The following is a 17,306-nucleotide window of genomic DNA, read 5'->3' on the forward strand; positions in this document are numbered from 1 at the left end:
TGGGAGGGATTCACCCAAAGTGAACTTTTTTTGCGCTGTATTCCCTTAAAAAGGCGTATGGACTACTCTTTTTCCAGGAAAAAACAGTGCGTGGAATAACTTACCTAGACATGATTCGTGAGTGGCTGGTGCCTCAACTACAAGAAGACAATTAGAATTTCATATTTTTCCAAGATGGTGCTCCGCCGCACTGGCACCTTGAAGTTAGAAAGTACCTGGGTGAAAATTTGCTTCGGCGTTGGATTGGACGTTCAACCGCCCAGAACATAGCTCTTATATGTTGGCCCCCAAGAAGTCCGGATTTAATACCCTGTAACTACTTCTTATGTGGGTACATAAAGGACAGAGTTTTTGCTCCTCCTCTCCCTACAAGTGTGGACGATCTTAAACAACGCATCACAGTTGCGTTGTTTTAGCCATGCTATTAAAATTCTTCTTTCTGTAAAACTTTGAAAGTGTCTATTTCTTTTAGGCTAACCCTGTATTTTTGCAATGCCCATAACATCCGTATAATTGAAATCTTGAATGAGTTTGGGATTTATACAGGAAACTCCTTCTCCTGCATGTCATCCTCCTGTTAATTGCCTTGTATTGTCATCGTTTTTATATAATTCTTAAACTATTCTAGAGTTTAAAGGAACTTTTTCAAACCGGTTTAAAACTTCAGTAAGATGGGCGTTGTTCTCACAAAGTGAGATGACATGGACCTTTTCCTTGGAAAACAAAAACGGACAAACTCAAGTGTCACTCTTTATTTCTAAAGTACGCAGAAAGTGCTGTTAATAAAAGTTACGTTCTCCGGTCTTTTTTTCAGCTTGTGGTAGGAATTGCATCTTCATCCTTAAATTGCACATCTATTTCTGAGATGTTGATATTTAGTTCTTGTTCTCACTCTCTTCGACCATATGATAGAACTTGTAATATTTCTAGAAATGAAAGCAAATCCACTTAATTTATCTGAGACAGGAGTGCACCTGCGTCTCATTCTTATCTGACAAACATTGCACTGCAGAAATTATCAACTTTAGAAGTTATGATGGTTATAATTAAATAGCAATCTTACAACTCTTTTAAACATTTTTTCCGAAACTTTTCCAAATTGTTCATGATTCAACTGTTTCTAAAATGCAATTGTAACACTATTTGTTTTCTCGTTTAAAAAAAAAGGTTTAAAGAATTATTTTTCCCTCATGTGAAACTTATCTTAGAGCAAATGAGTGTCTCTGTCGCGTTGTTGCATGTGTGACGAGACATTTCTTTTTAGACGGAAAGATGGACTGATTTTGGTTTGAATCTCATTTAAAGTGACATAAATCTTTCTATCTGATAAAATGGTCAAAAGAAAGCACGTAATTAGCAGAAATTCTATTCATTCCACATTTTATTTGAGCCATTTTGCCTGTAAATAATACAATGGCCTCATAGTAGGTCTTCTGCGTAATTCTCAATCATCTCAATATCTAAGATGCTATATTTCCTCAGTCACTTTAGGCATTGCTTTACTTCTGAAATGCGATAAATCTTTCTCTTAACTCGACTCTCATCAGCAGAAATTGGTTGCCGTTACCTGCAATCCGTTTATGCTATATTTGTCTACGTTTATCAGAAGTCATATCTATAATTTTCAGAAGATTTTCTCTTTCTTCTCCACTCGCATCCTCTAGTACTGTTCCTAAGAACCACTTCTTCATGTAAGGTTCCAAAATGAAAGCACCATCTGGAAAGTTTTTATTATAAACACAGTTAAGATGAATGAAAATCCTATACGAAAATGGCGAATATCTCGTGAGAATATTTTGTTTTCCTATTTAAAAATATGTAAGTCATCGACACCTATCCTTCTGAACAGTTCTGCAAAGGTTATCCTGAACCGTTTAGTCTATCTAATAAAAGAGTTATGACAGACATAAATATTTCCTCCTGTGGACAGATCCCAGAACTCAGCGCCTGGAATTTATTTATCCTTAGAAAACATGCCAGTGACTGATCAAACAAATGAAATTTCTAAAAACTTTTACATTTTCCTTAAATAAATTACTAGAACTTTCGTATAAAGATGAGGAAAGACAATATTAGGATTTGCTAAAATCCGATTCATTTCACTGTTCTAATCGGGACTTTTAAACTTTGAAATCAAATGTCGTAATTTGAATGCTGATAATAGAAATTACTTTTCTAAACTCGTTTATAGCTTTGAGCCCGAAAACAAAGCCAAACGACATCCATTCACTTACCATTTGGAGCTGGACCAAGGTACTGCATTGCTATGAGATTCGCCTTAATGGAAATAAAACTGTGTCTAGCGAAGGTGTTACGCCATGTGAGATTCTCCTTAAGTCCTGAGACGAAGGTAAGCCCTGGTTAATCAATTCTGTTACTAGCTCACTATTTTTAGTTGCATATTTCGTAAACTCTAATAAATGGGGTTTATAGTTGTTGTTAATGATTCTATCTAAACTTGTTATCGATTTCACTGCGCCGAAAACGACTTCATTGTGTACACTTAATTTCTTAATCAATCTCTGTTTACTGATATTGGATTTCAATTTTTTCCCCAGTTAACTAAAGTGTAAAAAGAACCAAAATTTCAATTTTTCCCATAGATGTCTGTGAAGAAAACACATACTGAGAGGCATCTATGAATAATATTTTACGATTTAAGCAGCACAGTTTTAATAATGACACAAGCATTTCTATTAAGGAATAAAGGATAATAAGAATAAGGTGTATACTGGCGTAACGAAAAAGTCTATAGGGCACGTTAGTGGCTAAATTCCTTAGAGGAGAAAAAACCTAACGTTTGATGAGAATATGGCATAAAATGTTAACAAATGTTTCGGTAAAGTTCTTCCTATTACTTTATTTTTTCCTTTTAATAACTTCGCATTTCAAGAAAGAAAATAAATCTTTAGCACAATAAAGACATGCTAAGAAGTGTATCAACTTTATTGTACATGTGTAAATATTATATTTTTATATGAAAATATTCATACTCTAAATAATATTTCAAAACATTCATGACTCCCTGAGCTCAGAGGTGAAAGATCATCGGGAAAAAAAAAAAACATCGTAAAAATATGATCAGAAATATACTTCTCATTGCATGCAATACCAATACAATCATTTGGTGTGCTTAACTGAAAAAATTTTATTACTTTTTTGTAATGTGAAATCAGTTTTATAAGAATCATTTCTTTATTCGTATGGTGTTCCCCTCCGCTCCCTCTTTTGTTAGGTCTCGCTGAGACTTCCTAATTTGGGATAAAACATTCACGTCACTACTTTGCCTAATCTCATGAACGAAAAATCACAATTTCGAACCCAAATATTTCCTAACCAAATGGATTCGCCTATGCCGACTGGATTACAGAAATTCTTTTATAAGAATAACGCATCGACATATTTTAAAATATAATCAGACTTTTTTATTGAATTAATCAATAAACACAAAATACATGGCTAATTAAAGGGTTTCCAGCAAACTGATATAGCACCCCAGGTTCCTTTTGATGACTGAGTATTGATAATTGATGTATTCTCCTTGCTTTAAAAACCAGGAATTGAAGAACAAACGAATGGAATTTAACACAAAAAAACTTAATCAAAATAAGCATAATTATAAATAAATTATAAAGGTATTCAGAGTAAGAATAAAGGCAAGAACATAATAGAAAATAAACATAAGGAAGATAATTTGAGGAAGGACACAGAGCCCTGTGTGTAGAGAGGAGGATTGCTAAAGATAGACGACGAGTTGAAGCCAAAAAGGATAGAAGTGCCTCAAGATAACAGCTATTCAGATGGAAGTTCATTTGAGACTATTTGTTGTGAGATAGAGATCAACAGGATGAAATATGTTATCGGTTGCTGCTATAATCCAGGTAGTATATGGGAGAATGTAGATGGTATGCATTGGCAAATTAGCATTATGAGTAAAGTTCGAGTATAATTACGGGATGAGATATAGGATGAAAGGAAATTACGTTTATATAGTTTTTAACAGATAACTGCCTGACACAGCATATAATGGAAGGAACAAGAGGTTCAAGAGTGTTGGAACTGATTATACCATCGGAGAACATATCAATAAGCAATTAATTACACTGTCTCCACTTGGGGGAAGCGATCATGTAGTCGTGACCTGGGAGACTGTAAGAAGTACTTAATATTCTGTTTGGAAGGGGATATATGTGGAATTTACAAGGCTCGTGATTACGACAAGTTGAGAAGCCCGTTTTCATTAGTGCTGTGGGAGAATTTGAAGAGGAAAGATGTTAGTGGTGCATTAGAGATCGTCAAAGAGTGTATACGAAATGCAGTATCAGACGGTATTCCAGGATTCAGGACGAGAAATATGAATACACCTCCAAATATGAATATGAATGGTGTATGTATGAATAGTAGTATTATACATGAGTTGCAAATAAAGAAGGGGGGGGTTGTGGAGAAAATATAAAGAAATAGGCGATCAGCATTTCCGTGAGCATTATAGAGTACAGGCAAACAGGGTAGTATGTAGGGTAAGAACCAAAACAATGTGAGAAAGCTAGCTGATCAGAACAAAAGAAATCCTCAGGTGTTCTTTCGCAATGACAAGTAAAAGGAGAAATAACTATGGAAGGATGACTTTAAAAGTGTTGATGATAGGGAAGTAATCGAAGCACATGAAATACTTCAGTTACTTAGGGATCATTTTGCAAAAGTCTACCAAATTGGTTGTAATACTCCAGTGCTGAATCTGTCACTGACTGAAGAGATTCTAGAGATATAAGAAATAGAAGTGCTTAGTATATTACAGAACCTTAATTCTAACACTGACATAGGGTTAGATGGCATATCGGTCCAGGTGTTACGAGAATGTGCAAGAGAATTAGCACCTCCTCTAACCAAGCTGTTTACTTTAAGCCTCATGTCTGGTAAAGTTCCCATAGAGTGGAAAGAGAGCAAAATAATTCCAGTGCATACGGGACTCTCCAAAGTAGAAGTAGTAAATTATAGACCAATCAGTATATCAGGAGTGGTGGTTAAGATTTTGGAGAAACTGATAAAAATTAGAATTCAGGAATGTGTGGATAGAAAGATTATACTTTATAGGGACAGCATGGTTTTGTGCAGGATATTTCTAGTCTTAGTAACTTGCTTTCTATAATAAAGTAAGAGTGTAGTTGGATAAAGGAAATATACTGCTGGACTTTGCAAAGGTATTTGTCAGGATTCCACTAGGAACTGTGTTGCATAAATTAAAGCAAATGGAAATAGATCTGAAATTGGTGATTTGGGTTAGAGGTTGGCTGATGGAGAGATATCAAAGATTGATTTAATGAGGAACTGATTCCAGAAAAAGACATGTGACCAGTGGTGTACTTCAGGACTTGGTACTTGGTCCTCTGTTGTTTAATTTGCACATTAATGATATTGAAAATAATTTGAAAGCAAATATCCACTTGCTTGCTAATGATACATAATTGGGAAGAGCGATAGTGAATGAAAGTGATGTAGATATCTTGCAGGATGACTTAAATATGCTGTTGTTATGGACTAAGGTCAGTTTAATGTGGCTGTGTGAGGTGATACCCTTCGAGACGATGGGATCACATACTGTGTAGTATATTATTGGAATTGAACTGCAAGAAGTTGACGAGACAAGGGACTTACTCTATACAGAGAACTTAAGTTTAGAGGGCATATTACAAAGGTTACGAAAATATCACAGCAAATTAAATGGTGTTGAATAACACACTGACAATAGGAGGTTATTGTTCCACTTTGTAAGGCATTAATAAGACATCTGGACTATTGCGCACAGAATTCTCACCTGGATTCCTTCGTGATGAAAAACTGGTGGAGAGGATCGAAAGGGAGTGACAAAGATTGTTGCAGCCCGTAGAATGTTCCCTTTGAGGAAACATTGAAGGTCTGTGTGCTCCAGAATCTAACTCATAGGCATAAGAGAGTAGATATGATATAAGCATTTAAATTATTAAAAAGGTTTTATAGGATTGTCACTGATGATTTTTATATGCTTATATTTATTATCCATTTATCCAGTTGTAAAGACATCATTATAACATGTAGAATAGTTCTATTTTCATAACCTAGAATTATTAATTAAAGTAATTCAAATTTCAAAGAAATCAGATTACCATCAACGATCTATGTTTTAGCTGCAACTGATAAGTAAATGAATTTTTAATTAACCTTTTAATACATCAAGTTGTAAAATTATAGAAACTCTGAAGTTTTCTAACCAATACTTTTGACATCCATTCACAGGTTCCTGTGGAATTTTTCAATTCCTTTCTTCTCCAACCGAGAGCAGTACCTTTAGCCCTGACAGCTAGAAATGACGTTCCAGCAACGAAATGACTGCACTGTAATTTAACAAAGCAGAGTTAGCAAGCGAAATGTTATGTTAATAAACTCAAAAGCCCCACAATAATAAATATATTTTTCTATGTAATATAATTTACATGACTTTAATTGCATATTGTGGTTTTTGATGATTTTAAATACCAATGGATTTATATCTCATGCACTACTTTAAAAAGAATTGAACAGCAATGAATCTCTATAAGTCTAAATCATCTTTATATTTCGAAATTTCATTTTAATTATATCTTTCATTTTGGATTAAAGAAGGAAATAAAATGACATGAATCAAGAGTTTAATACGAATGTGGAATATTTTGGTTCGTTAGATTATTTTAATTTCCTAAATATATGTGTCGAATCATTAAATTAATTAAAAACATTTATTCATAAACTTATTCCATAAAAAGTTTATAAAACTCCAGTTTCCTTATATAATAATAATAATAATAATAATAATAATAATAATAATAATAATAATAATAATAATAATAATTTTTTTATTGTTCTTTCAAATATTTACATATGTACAATGATCATCTATTCAGAATATTATTTTACAACGTCAGCACTTTGTGCTACATATAATGAAATTTAAATAGTAATGATGATAAAAGTTTTTTTGTTTTTTTTATATAACAATCAAAATAATAATTTACAATTATATTGTTCAGAGTTACATAAGTTGCATAATATTACATGCTGTGGTTTATTTTTTTTTTTTTTTCAAATTTGAAAAGGTGTGATTATACAACAGTATTTACACCTATGCAATCTAAATATTATGTTTCCTTATTCTCAAAAACATACGGTGTAAACCCATGATTTACTTTTAAAAGATTTTTTTTACATTGCATACATTTGTTACAGTTATTATATTCATTACATACATTTGTTACAATTATTATATACATTAAATTTATTTATTTACGTATGATACATTACTTACATTTGTTTACATGTGATATTTACATTACGTACATTGGTTTACATGTAATACATACATTATATACATTGGTTTCCATGTGATACGTACATTACTTGCATTTGGTTACATATGATACACCTTGGATGAAAACTAATTTCTTTGCTTTCATCCTCGATGCTTATATGTAAGCTTATCTGAGAATGACACCAATTGGTTATTATTAATTGTTTATTTATTTTTTTTTTTGCTGTGTTGGGAAGCTACGAAATTTATAATTCAGAAATTCGGGCGCGCGCACTCACACACACACACACACACACACACACACACACACACACACACACACACACACACACACACACACACACACACACACACACAATAACTTGGAATGTATTGATGCGTCGCTGAACTGAAAGCCTGCTCATCGAATATATTATGTTTCATTAAGTTTGTATGGTATTTTGGGTGCGTGTTTCTTGTTCGTAGTATGTCCTGAGAGCTCTTATCAGGCTATTGTGGTTTGTAAGGTTTCTGTATTCAAAAGGTAATTTGTTTATCATGTCTGGGATGTAGAAATTTCGCGTGGCCTTTACGTAGTGATTATTGTATTTATATGTGATAGAATTAGTAGTGTGAGATCTTGTTATACGGTATGTATTTCTAACTGTCCTGTAGCTGGCATCGAAATAATGTTTTAGCAAGGCTGCATAGTGACATAAATGTTTTGCTGTCAGTATTTTGTTCTGACATTGCAATGTTTATAAGGTCGTGATTTTCTCTTTGTTCCCAAAAGATCAGTTTTGTCATTTTGTACTGTAGCTACATTAATCTCTTCAATTTGTAGGGTGCACAGAAAGCATACGTTGTTATATCGTATCTTAGTATATTTTGGCAAAGTGCTTTGTATATTAGTGTTTTCAGGCTTATGGGAACTATATCTTTTAATCTGTAGAGTTTGCCACTTATTGTTCGGGGTTTGTTGAGTAGGTGGTTTATGTGGCTATTCCAGTTCATATCTGCATCGAAGTAAATTCCAAGGTATCATATTGTTTCAACCTGAATGATTGTAGTGGTTTTGCTGTTCTGTGTGTTTTTTATGTCGGAAAGTGGATGTTGGATGGTTTTATATTTGTGATCAACTGCTCGAGTCAGCTGGATCAACTGGATTTCTGAATAGCACTAATTTTGTCTTTTCTGAGTTTAGGTGTATGGAGTTTTTCGTGAGCCAGTCTATGATCAGATTTATATCATGTTGCATATTTGTATGGGCTATGCTTGAGTTATTATGGATGGATATTATTGCTGCGTATTGGAATATCTTACCTTTGAGTGGTAACTGATTAATATCGTGCGTGTAAATGTTGAATAGAGTTGGGAAGAGTACAGCTCCCTGTGGAACTCTGCAGGTTACTGGTAGCTCTCTGCTTCGGTTTGATCCGATACATGTGATATGTTTTCTATTTTGGAGGTAGTTTGTAAACCGCCTGTGAAGAGGCCCGTCTATTCCAACATGCATCAGCTTTTCTAACAAGGTTTGATGTGTAAATGTATCGAATGCTTAGTTAGATCTATAAAGAATATCATGGCAATTTTGTTTTTGTTTACGGGGGTATTAATTACGTCTATAAAGTTCTATATTGTTCCCTTATTTTTCTGAAAACCATATTGTGTTTTGGGGATAATATGAAAGATCTCAGTGTATGCTATGAGTTTCTTCAGTATGATCCGCTCCATAATTTGATTGATAATTGGTAATGTTGCTATGGGTGTGTAATTGCTGATTAAATTTCTTTTTCCTTGTTTGGATATGGGTTTGATTATGGCGGTCTTGAGCATACTTGGTATCTATCCTGTTTTAAATATTCTATTTATTAGTTTTAGTAGGATAGGACTTAAACTAGTTACATGTTGCTTTATATCTTTAGGTCTTATACCATCAATTCCTGGGCCTTTGTTTGGTTTGATTTGATGTATTGCTGAGAGAAGTTCTGCCTTCTGTTATGGTTTGGAAGGATATTGTCTGTTTTGATTGCGGTCCAAGTTGGAGGGTCTCGTTTTGTGATTGGGGGAATATTTCTGTGCAATTCTTGGATGGCGTCTGTAAAGTATTGGTTAAAGTCATTTGCTAGTTGTTGGACAGGTTTTGCGTCTTTCATGAAGCTGTGTTTTATGGTTTCGGAGGCGGTGGTGTTGAGAACAAAATCTAGCATCTCATTAATCAGATGCCAGATTTGTTTCATGTTGTTTGGTACGGAGGTTAATTTGTCTCTGAAGTAGCTTCTTTTTGCATGATTTAAGAATATAAGATAACAAGAAATCTCCTCCAGCATGATTTGTGCTGTAAGGCGATTCCTTGTTATCTTATATTCAGTTTTTAAAGCTGTGTTATTTGGATATCGCTTTAATTCTTTCATTAAAGCATCCTTTCTCTGTATTTCTAGGATTAAATTTTGTGTTATCCAAGGATTTTGTGTTGTTTTAGATCGAATTCGGACTTTCTTTGTAGCTTTCTTATATATTTCCTCCACTGTGAGTTTAATGTTGTTGTATAAGATATCTGCTGAATCTGATGCCAAGTGTTCCCAGTCTGTTTTTCTTATTTCGTGGTTGGCTATTTCTTCGTCTATTATTGTTTTCTCTCGCTTTTCTTCTGTGGGACATTGCATGGGTATTGTCTTGGTGTGGAGGTTTAGAGCGGTGAAGTAATGGTCTGCTACTTTGCACTTTATGACTGATGCAATGTAACTATTTGGTGGTGCTCGGACGTTTATATGATCTAGACAGGAGGCATTGATAATATTTCCGAATATTTCTTCTCTAGTACATGATGTTATTGTTGGTATTAGGTTATACATGGATAGTGTGTCTAGGTATTGTACAGTGTTGTTCTGGTTTTCATTTGCAATATTTATGTTTATGTCGCCAATTATCATTAGTTGTTCGGTTGAGCATATTTCTTGGCTTGAAAGCCAGCAATTGAGTTCGTGTAAGAATTTTATCATGTTTAGGTTTGGTGGCCTGTAAATAGCATTTAGTATTATGGGATTCTGTGTATTCGTGGTATTAATTATTTCGAGGCAGAGGGTTTCAGCATGCTTAAACTGATAGGCCGTTTCTTTTGCTATTAATTTTAGTTTGATAAATATTATTATTCCACCCCCTCTTTTTGTTTGGCGGCATGATCTATGTTGTCTGAAGCCTGGATTTTGGAAAGCAGTCGCTTCGTCATTAGTTATGGATACTTCTGTAAGAATCGATATATCAATAATATCCGTGTAATTCCTCAGATAAGACTGTAATAATAACCAATGTTTTCGGATGATTCTGATGTTAATATGCAAGATTGAGAGACCTCTCGCTTGTACTGTGTTTTGTTTCCATGCATCAAGAGATTCGAAAGTACAATTGCTGATGTATTCTGGTGTAATTACATCTATCTGATGGTTCACATTCATTTTGTTGTGTTGAGATCTTCTTATTGAACTAAGTCGGACTCTTTTGTTTCATTCTGGCAACCTGTCTATATCTTCCGAGCTTTTTATTTGTATAGACTTTGAAGTCTGTCACTTTCTCAAGAATATTTTGCCGTCTTTGATCCATAAAAATTGATACTTGTTTTCTGTTTTTTCTTTTCTTGCTTGGTACAAAAGATTCTGATTGAAATGTGTTAAATATTCAGATAGAAAGATTGGCGTATTGTTTTGCGATGGATTTAAATCCTTGACTGCTGTTTTTTCAGTCTGCTGGCTTTTATGAGATTGTCTCCTGTAGCCTTGCTTGTCAGACATACTATGACTGGTGCGGGTCGTGTGGAGCCTTGTTTTCTGTTCTTCCTGGGAAACCGATTTATGTTCTGAATATCATTATGCTGTAGGGGATGTCAATTGCAAGGCCTAACTTTAAAACTACGTCTCTGAGATTTTCTGTGGATTCGGTTTCTGGAACATCGTTTATGACAAGGTCTTCTTTATGTTGTTGTTGGTTTAAAAATTCGTATTGTAGTTTTAGGGAATTAAATTCTTTACAGAGTTCCGATGTGTCTTTTATCAATTTGTGCTGCATCTCAGTTAATGCGTTAATGCTGGTTTTAATGTCTTTTACCGTTTGTAAGACTTCTTCGACTTGTGAATTATTAAATTGAACAAACTCTTCATATTCGCTAATTTTTTTTGTTATTTCTTTATTCGGTTTATCAAATAGTTCTTGGACAAGATCTACCAAGCTGGCTTTTATATTTTGTAAACATTTTTCTAGTAATAAATTAACTGAACTCCATTTATAAGACTCACCGGTGTTTTGTTGTCTGTTCAGTTCATCGTCCGATTCTGCCTCCGGCGTAATCAGTTGCGTCGTGGGTGGTGGCGTTTATTTGTTCTCTCTACAGGTTAGGCACGTCCATTCTTCTCGTTTGGCATTGGATTTGCGTTGCCAAGTTGTTTCTGAAAGTCCGGAACACGTAAAGTGAAGATTCCTATGGCATTTCCTGCAGGTTATGTAACATCCGTCGGACGGCAATTCCTTCTGACACTTGTTGCACTTCATGACTCACCTTTCTTCCTTTGGACACCTGCAAAGATGGCGACGTCCTTTGTTCTGTACTCGTTAGTACCCGCGGTGCACGCTTCAATTTTTGGCACACTCAGATTTTGGATTCTACTTGGCCGATTTCGATGAATTATATGTCACTGTCTTCAGCGTGACAATAGAGTTACTTCATGACACTTTTAAATTAAAAAAAGGAGTTACAACCACATTAAAACTATAAAAACGGGACCAGCGATACAACCATTCATCCGTTCGTATGCCTACACATCGCCCTCTCTCAAATATTGAATAAAAGTAATAATTTTTTTTTATATAACAATCATAATAATAATTTACACTTATATTGTTCAGAGTTACATAAGTTGTATAATATTACATGTTGTGGTTTACTATTTTTTTTTTTTCAAATTTGAAAAGGTGTGATTATACAACAGTATTTACATATATGCAATCTGAATATTATGTGTCCTTATTTTCACAAACATACGGTGTAAACTCATGATTTACTTTTAAAATATTTTTTTTACATTGCATACATTTGTTACAGGTATTATATACATTACATTCATTTGTTACAATTATTATATACATTACATTCATTTGTTTACGTATGATACATTACTTACATTTGTTTACGTATGATACATTACTTACATTTGTTTACATGTGATATTTACATTACGTACATTGATTTACATATAATACATACATTGGTTTTCTTGTTTTGGTTACATATAATACATCATGGATGAGAACTAATTTTTTTTTCCTTTCATCCTCGAAGCTTAAATGTAAGCTTATCTGAGGATGACACCAGTTGGTTATTATGTATTTTTTTTTGCTATGTTAGGATGCTACGGAATCTATGATTGAGAAATTCGCGAGCGCGCGAGGGCACACGCACAGACACACACAAACACACACAATAAATTGTAATGTACTGATGAGTCGCTGAACTGGAAGCCTGAACGAATAAATTGGGTTTCATTAAGTTTATATGGTATTTTGGGTGCTGGTTTCTTGTTCGTAGTATGTCCTTAGAGCTCGTTTCAGGCTGTTGTAGTTTGTAAGGTTTCTGTATTCAAAAGGTAATTTGTTTATCATGTCTGGGATGTAGCAGTTTCGCGTGGCCTTTCCGTAGTGATTATTGTATTTATATGTGATATAATTAGTAGTCTGAGGTCTTGTTATACGGTATCTATTTCTAACTGTCCTGTAGTTGGCATCGAAATAATGTTTTAGCAAGGCTGCATAGTGACATCAATGTTTTGCTGTCAGTATTTTGTTCTGACATTGCAATGTTTATAAGGTCGTGATTTTCTCTTTGTTCCCAAAAGATCAGTTTTGTCATTTTGTACTGTAGCGACATTAATCTATTTAATTTGTAGGGTGCACAGAAAGCATACGTTGTTATATCGTATCTTAGTATATTTTGGCATAGTTCTTTGTATATTAGTGTTTTTAGGCGTATTGGAACTATGTCTTTTAATCTGTAGAGTTTGCCACTTATTGTTCGGAGTTTCTTGTGTAGATGTTTTATATTGCTATTCCAGTTCATATCTGCATCGAGGTAAATTCCAAGGTATCATATTGTTTCAACCTGAGTGACTGTAGTGGTTTTGCTGTTCTGTGTGTTTTTTATGTTGGAAAGTGGGTGTTGGATGGTTATATATTTGTGATCAACTGGTCGAGTCAGTGGATTTCTGAATAGCACTAATTTTGTCTTTTCTGAGTTTAGGTGTATGGAGTTTTTCGTGAGAGCCAGTCTATGATCAGATTTATATCATGTTGCATATTTGTATGGGCTATGCTTGCGTTATTATGGATGGATATTATTGCTGCATATTGGAATATCTTACCTTTGAGTGGTAACTGATTAATATCGTGCGTGTAAATGTTGAATAGAGTTGGGGAGAGTACAGCTCCCTGTGGAACTCTGCAGGTTACTGGTAGCTCTCTGCTTTGGTTTAATCCGATACATGTGATATGCTTTCTATTTTGGAGGTAGTTTGTAAACCGACTGTGAAGAGGCCCGTCTATTCCAACATGCCTCAGCTTTTCTAACAAGGTTTGAAGTGTAAGTGTATCGAATGCTTTGGTTAGATCTATAAAGACTACCATGGCTATTTTGTTTTTGTCTAAGGCGGTATTAATTACGACTGTAAAATCTTCCAAGAGAGATGTTGTTCCCTTATTTTTCTGAAAACCATATTGTGTTTTGGGGATAATATGAAAGATCTCAGTGTATGCTGTGAGTTTCTTCAGTATGATTCGCTCCTTAATTTGATTGATAATTGGTAATGTTGCTATGGGTCTGTAATTGCTGATTAAATTTCTTTTTCCTTGTTTGTATATGGGTGTAATTATGGCGGTCTTTAGTCTTAAAAAAAAAATAATAATAATAATAATAATAATAATAATAATAATAATAATAATAATAACAACAATAATAATAATTACAATTTTTTTGCGAGTTTGATACGTATTTAAAAAAAAGATCCCAAATCATTCATGTGATATATGTGCTGTTGTTTTGAGTGAAGCTGGTTACCTTAGCAAGTAAAAATTTCTCTAACTCAGATGATGAGACTTCATCGGACCGAAACAACTGAAAACGATCAAGTAACAGTAAAGGTAACCGATTAGGAATCTTCTAGTAGCCACGTGGAATATGAGAAGCATAACAACAAAGGAATTAAATTAGAATTAATAACACAACTAAATAAATAATAAGCCGTTATAACAGAAACAAAAAGCTCTGACATGTTGGTCCACTCCACTGTATTGTGCTGTACAGTAGAGTGGACCACATATCAGAGCTTCTAGTAGTGTGGTCACTTTAACCGATGACAAATGGAAAAATATAATAAGGAAGCACAATTTTGTAAATGATCGGATTATAACAGTTAAATTAACAACAAATGCAATCTTCTTAAATATCATAAGAATATATGCTCCTGAAGAAGGAATGTAGTAAGAAAACTTTGAACAATTTTATTAGGGACTATAAAAACAGTTTAACAAATATAATAAAATGACTCTGTATTATTAATAGGAGATCTCAATGCTAGAATTGTAAGTAATCCAATCCGAAATGTCTTAGGGAAATATGGATAAATTTGCATGAATAACAATGGTGAAGAACTATTAGACTTTTGCACTTTCAATAATTTTAAAATAACCAATACTTCTACTTTTTTATCCAAGAAAGAATATAAATAAATATACTTGTAATGCCAGAGGAACAAGATCTATAATCGATTATATCATTACTAATCAGAAACTAGCTCCACGTGTTTACAGAGAAGTGAATTTTTTTTAGATTATTATATGAATTAATAAATATGAATATATATATATATATACGGGAAAGCGGGTTTTTCCTCCCGGAAACTCGGGTTTTCGCCCCGTAAACTCAAGAAAATCGACCGTAGAACCCACATTATCTCAGGCATTAAATATATTGTGTTAGGGTTAGGGACCACGAGATGGCGGCACATTTGAGCCGTCACCCTTCACTGCGTACTGCTTAATTAGTGATAGCCTTAAGCCATCTATCTCTGATTGGTACCAGTGGTGATTGAACTGCCCACTCAGTCTCCAAAAGTTTGATAGGGCTAATAAGATTATTAAAATATGAAAAACAACAATAAAACAAACCGTCCAGTTAAGCAGAAGAACTGTTATCAATACAATGCTGCATGCAGATGATCAGATTATATTAAAAGACTCTGAAGTTGACCTTCAAAACTCAGTTTATGAATCAAACAAAATAAGCCAACCACACAATTTAAAAATTTCACAACACAAAACAAAAATCATGGCATTTAAAGTCTGGATCGTGTTAGGTCAAAAATAGTTATAGAAAATAAAATAATAGAGTAGAAGACAGAGCTCAGTTATATGCATAATAACATACCTAAAAGATAAAGATATAGAAAAAATATAAAGAAACTTCTGACAATCTTTCGAACAATTAAAAGAACACTGAATAAAAAACCAGAGGAGAAACTAAAATACAAGCTGAGCAGATGAGAATTTAAGAGCAATAAATTGATGCACAAAACTGGATCATATAAGAATAGAAGATATCAAAAACGAACTAGATATTTATGAAGTAAATAAAAAGATCAAGAAATGGAAAGAACAATTATTTAGTATCGAAAGATATCGTCTACCAAAAGATGTGGATAGATATAGACCAAAGGGAAATAGTGAAAGAGAGAGAGACAGAGACCAGCGACAAGATGGAAAGACCAGTGAAGCCAGAACAGGCAAATGCCTAATCCTAGAACAGAAGAGGAAGTTCTGTTGTCTTCATTCGAAGAAGAATGTGCAGTGTTCTACGAAAGTGTAACATGCACTTAATAACTCGCTATCAGAGATGCTAGTGAAAGTCTTCCAAGTAATTAAGATAACTGTGAAAAAATTATGCCCACTTCGATACGAATCACCATTTCTACTACAATATCTATTCTTCTGTAGCCATTGTTCACTTATTTTTCATGTAGCCGTGAAATTATTTTTGTTAGGGACCATTTTTCTTTTTTAAACGCATACCTAAAACTAAAAATTATTTCAATATAATCATAATTGAAATTGTGATTATATTTCACATAATAATCAAAATAATCATTTTGTGATTATAGCATTGAAATTTGTTTAAACACAAACTTATAGCGAAAAAATCCAGTATATGTACACAAGTTTTTAAGCTTTATATTATAATTTTATTTCAAACTGTTTGCTTGAACCTATATTAAAAAACCCACGAAACAACTCTGAACGAGACTATAGTTCTCATAATGAGTAGTCTAATGCTTACTTATTTCACATTCTACTGAGGGATATTCCTAATTTACCTCATTCGGTATAAGAAATGACAATATCGCCTTTTTCGGATGGTTTACCAAGACAACATTATCGCAACAGAAAATTTCATAACAGGACACGCAGTGTGCAATAATGACAACCTTAGCTGCAGATTTCAAATTGATACATAAAAAAGGGATGTGATGCAACATTGCTTTAATAGGATGTCGCCATCAATCTTGTGTTACACGGAGTGACGCCACTCAAGAGTGCACGCAAACGCTCTATGTGTTGCGTGTGCAAAAGATAGCAATACAGCTATCTCGAATGGGACCGTACCTACCTGATATATCATTTGGTGGCAGGAATTGCTAACTCTTCAGAGCAACTCGTGACCCACGACAGGGAGTTGGACGACACCCTTCGCAATGGAGATATTCGAAATTAGCATTCCAAACTGGCTTTTATATGCTGTGGTGGTTCAGTTGGTGACTCTGATTACATCATACTTGTAAGTAAAAGCTTCCTGTTTTGCAATTAATTCTCTTTGTTACTATAACGAAAATTGTATGTTAGTATAATAAAAAAAAAGTAACTGTGAGCGGCATCTGTAATTGCTGTAAATTTTCAGAATCATAACAGAAATATA

General features: G+C 33.8%; 1 protein-coding gene across 2 annotated transcripts in view; it reads left to right on the forward strand.

Annotated features, from left to right (window-relative positions):
* LOC150095514 (cytochrome P450 3A8-like) overlaps positions 1-17,306 on the forward strand; it is a 79,082-nt gene that overhangs the window by 34,460 nt on the left and 27,316 nt on the right. The window contains exons 13-14 of one of the 2 annotated variants that reach the window (XR_016550097.1): positions 2,192-2,350; positions 6,274-6,669. The exons of the other annotated variant lie outside the window; for it this stretch is intronic. The gene's annotated coding sequence lies outside the window, so the exon portion shown is untranslated. Of the gene's footprint in view, positions 1-2,191; positions 2,351-6,273; positions 6,670-17,306 lie in introns of those variants that run through there. 2 annotated transcript variants of the gene reach the window in all.

The sequence above is a fragment of the Typopeltis vanoorti genome, chromosome 20 (genome assembly GCF_054136105.1).
Source record: "Typopeltis vanoorti isolate ZY-2024b chromosome 20, IOZ_Tvanoo_1.0, whole genome shotgun sequence".
NCBI classification, from domain to species: Eukaryota; Metazoa; Arthropoda; class Arachnida; order Uropygi; family Thelyphonidae; genus Typopeltis; species Typopeltis vanoorti.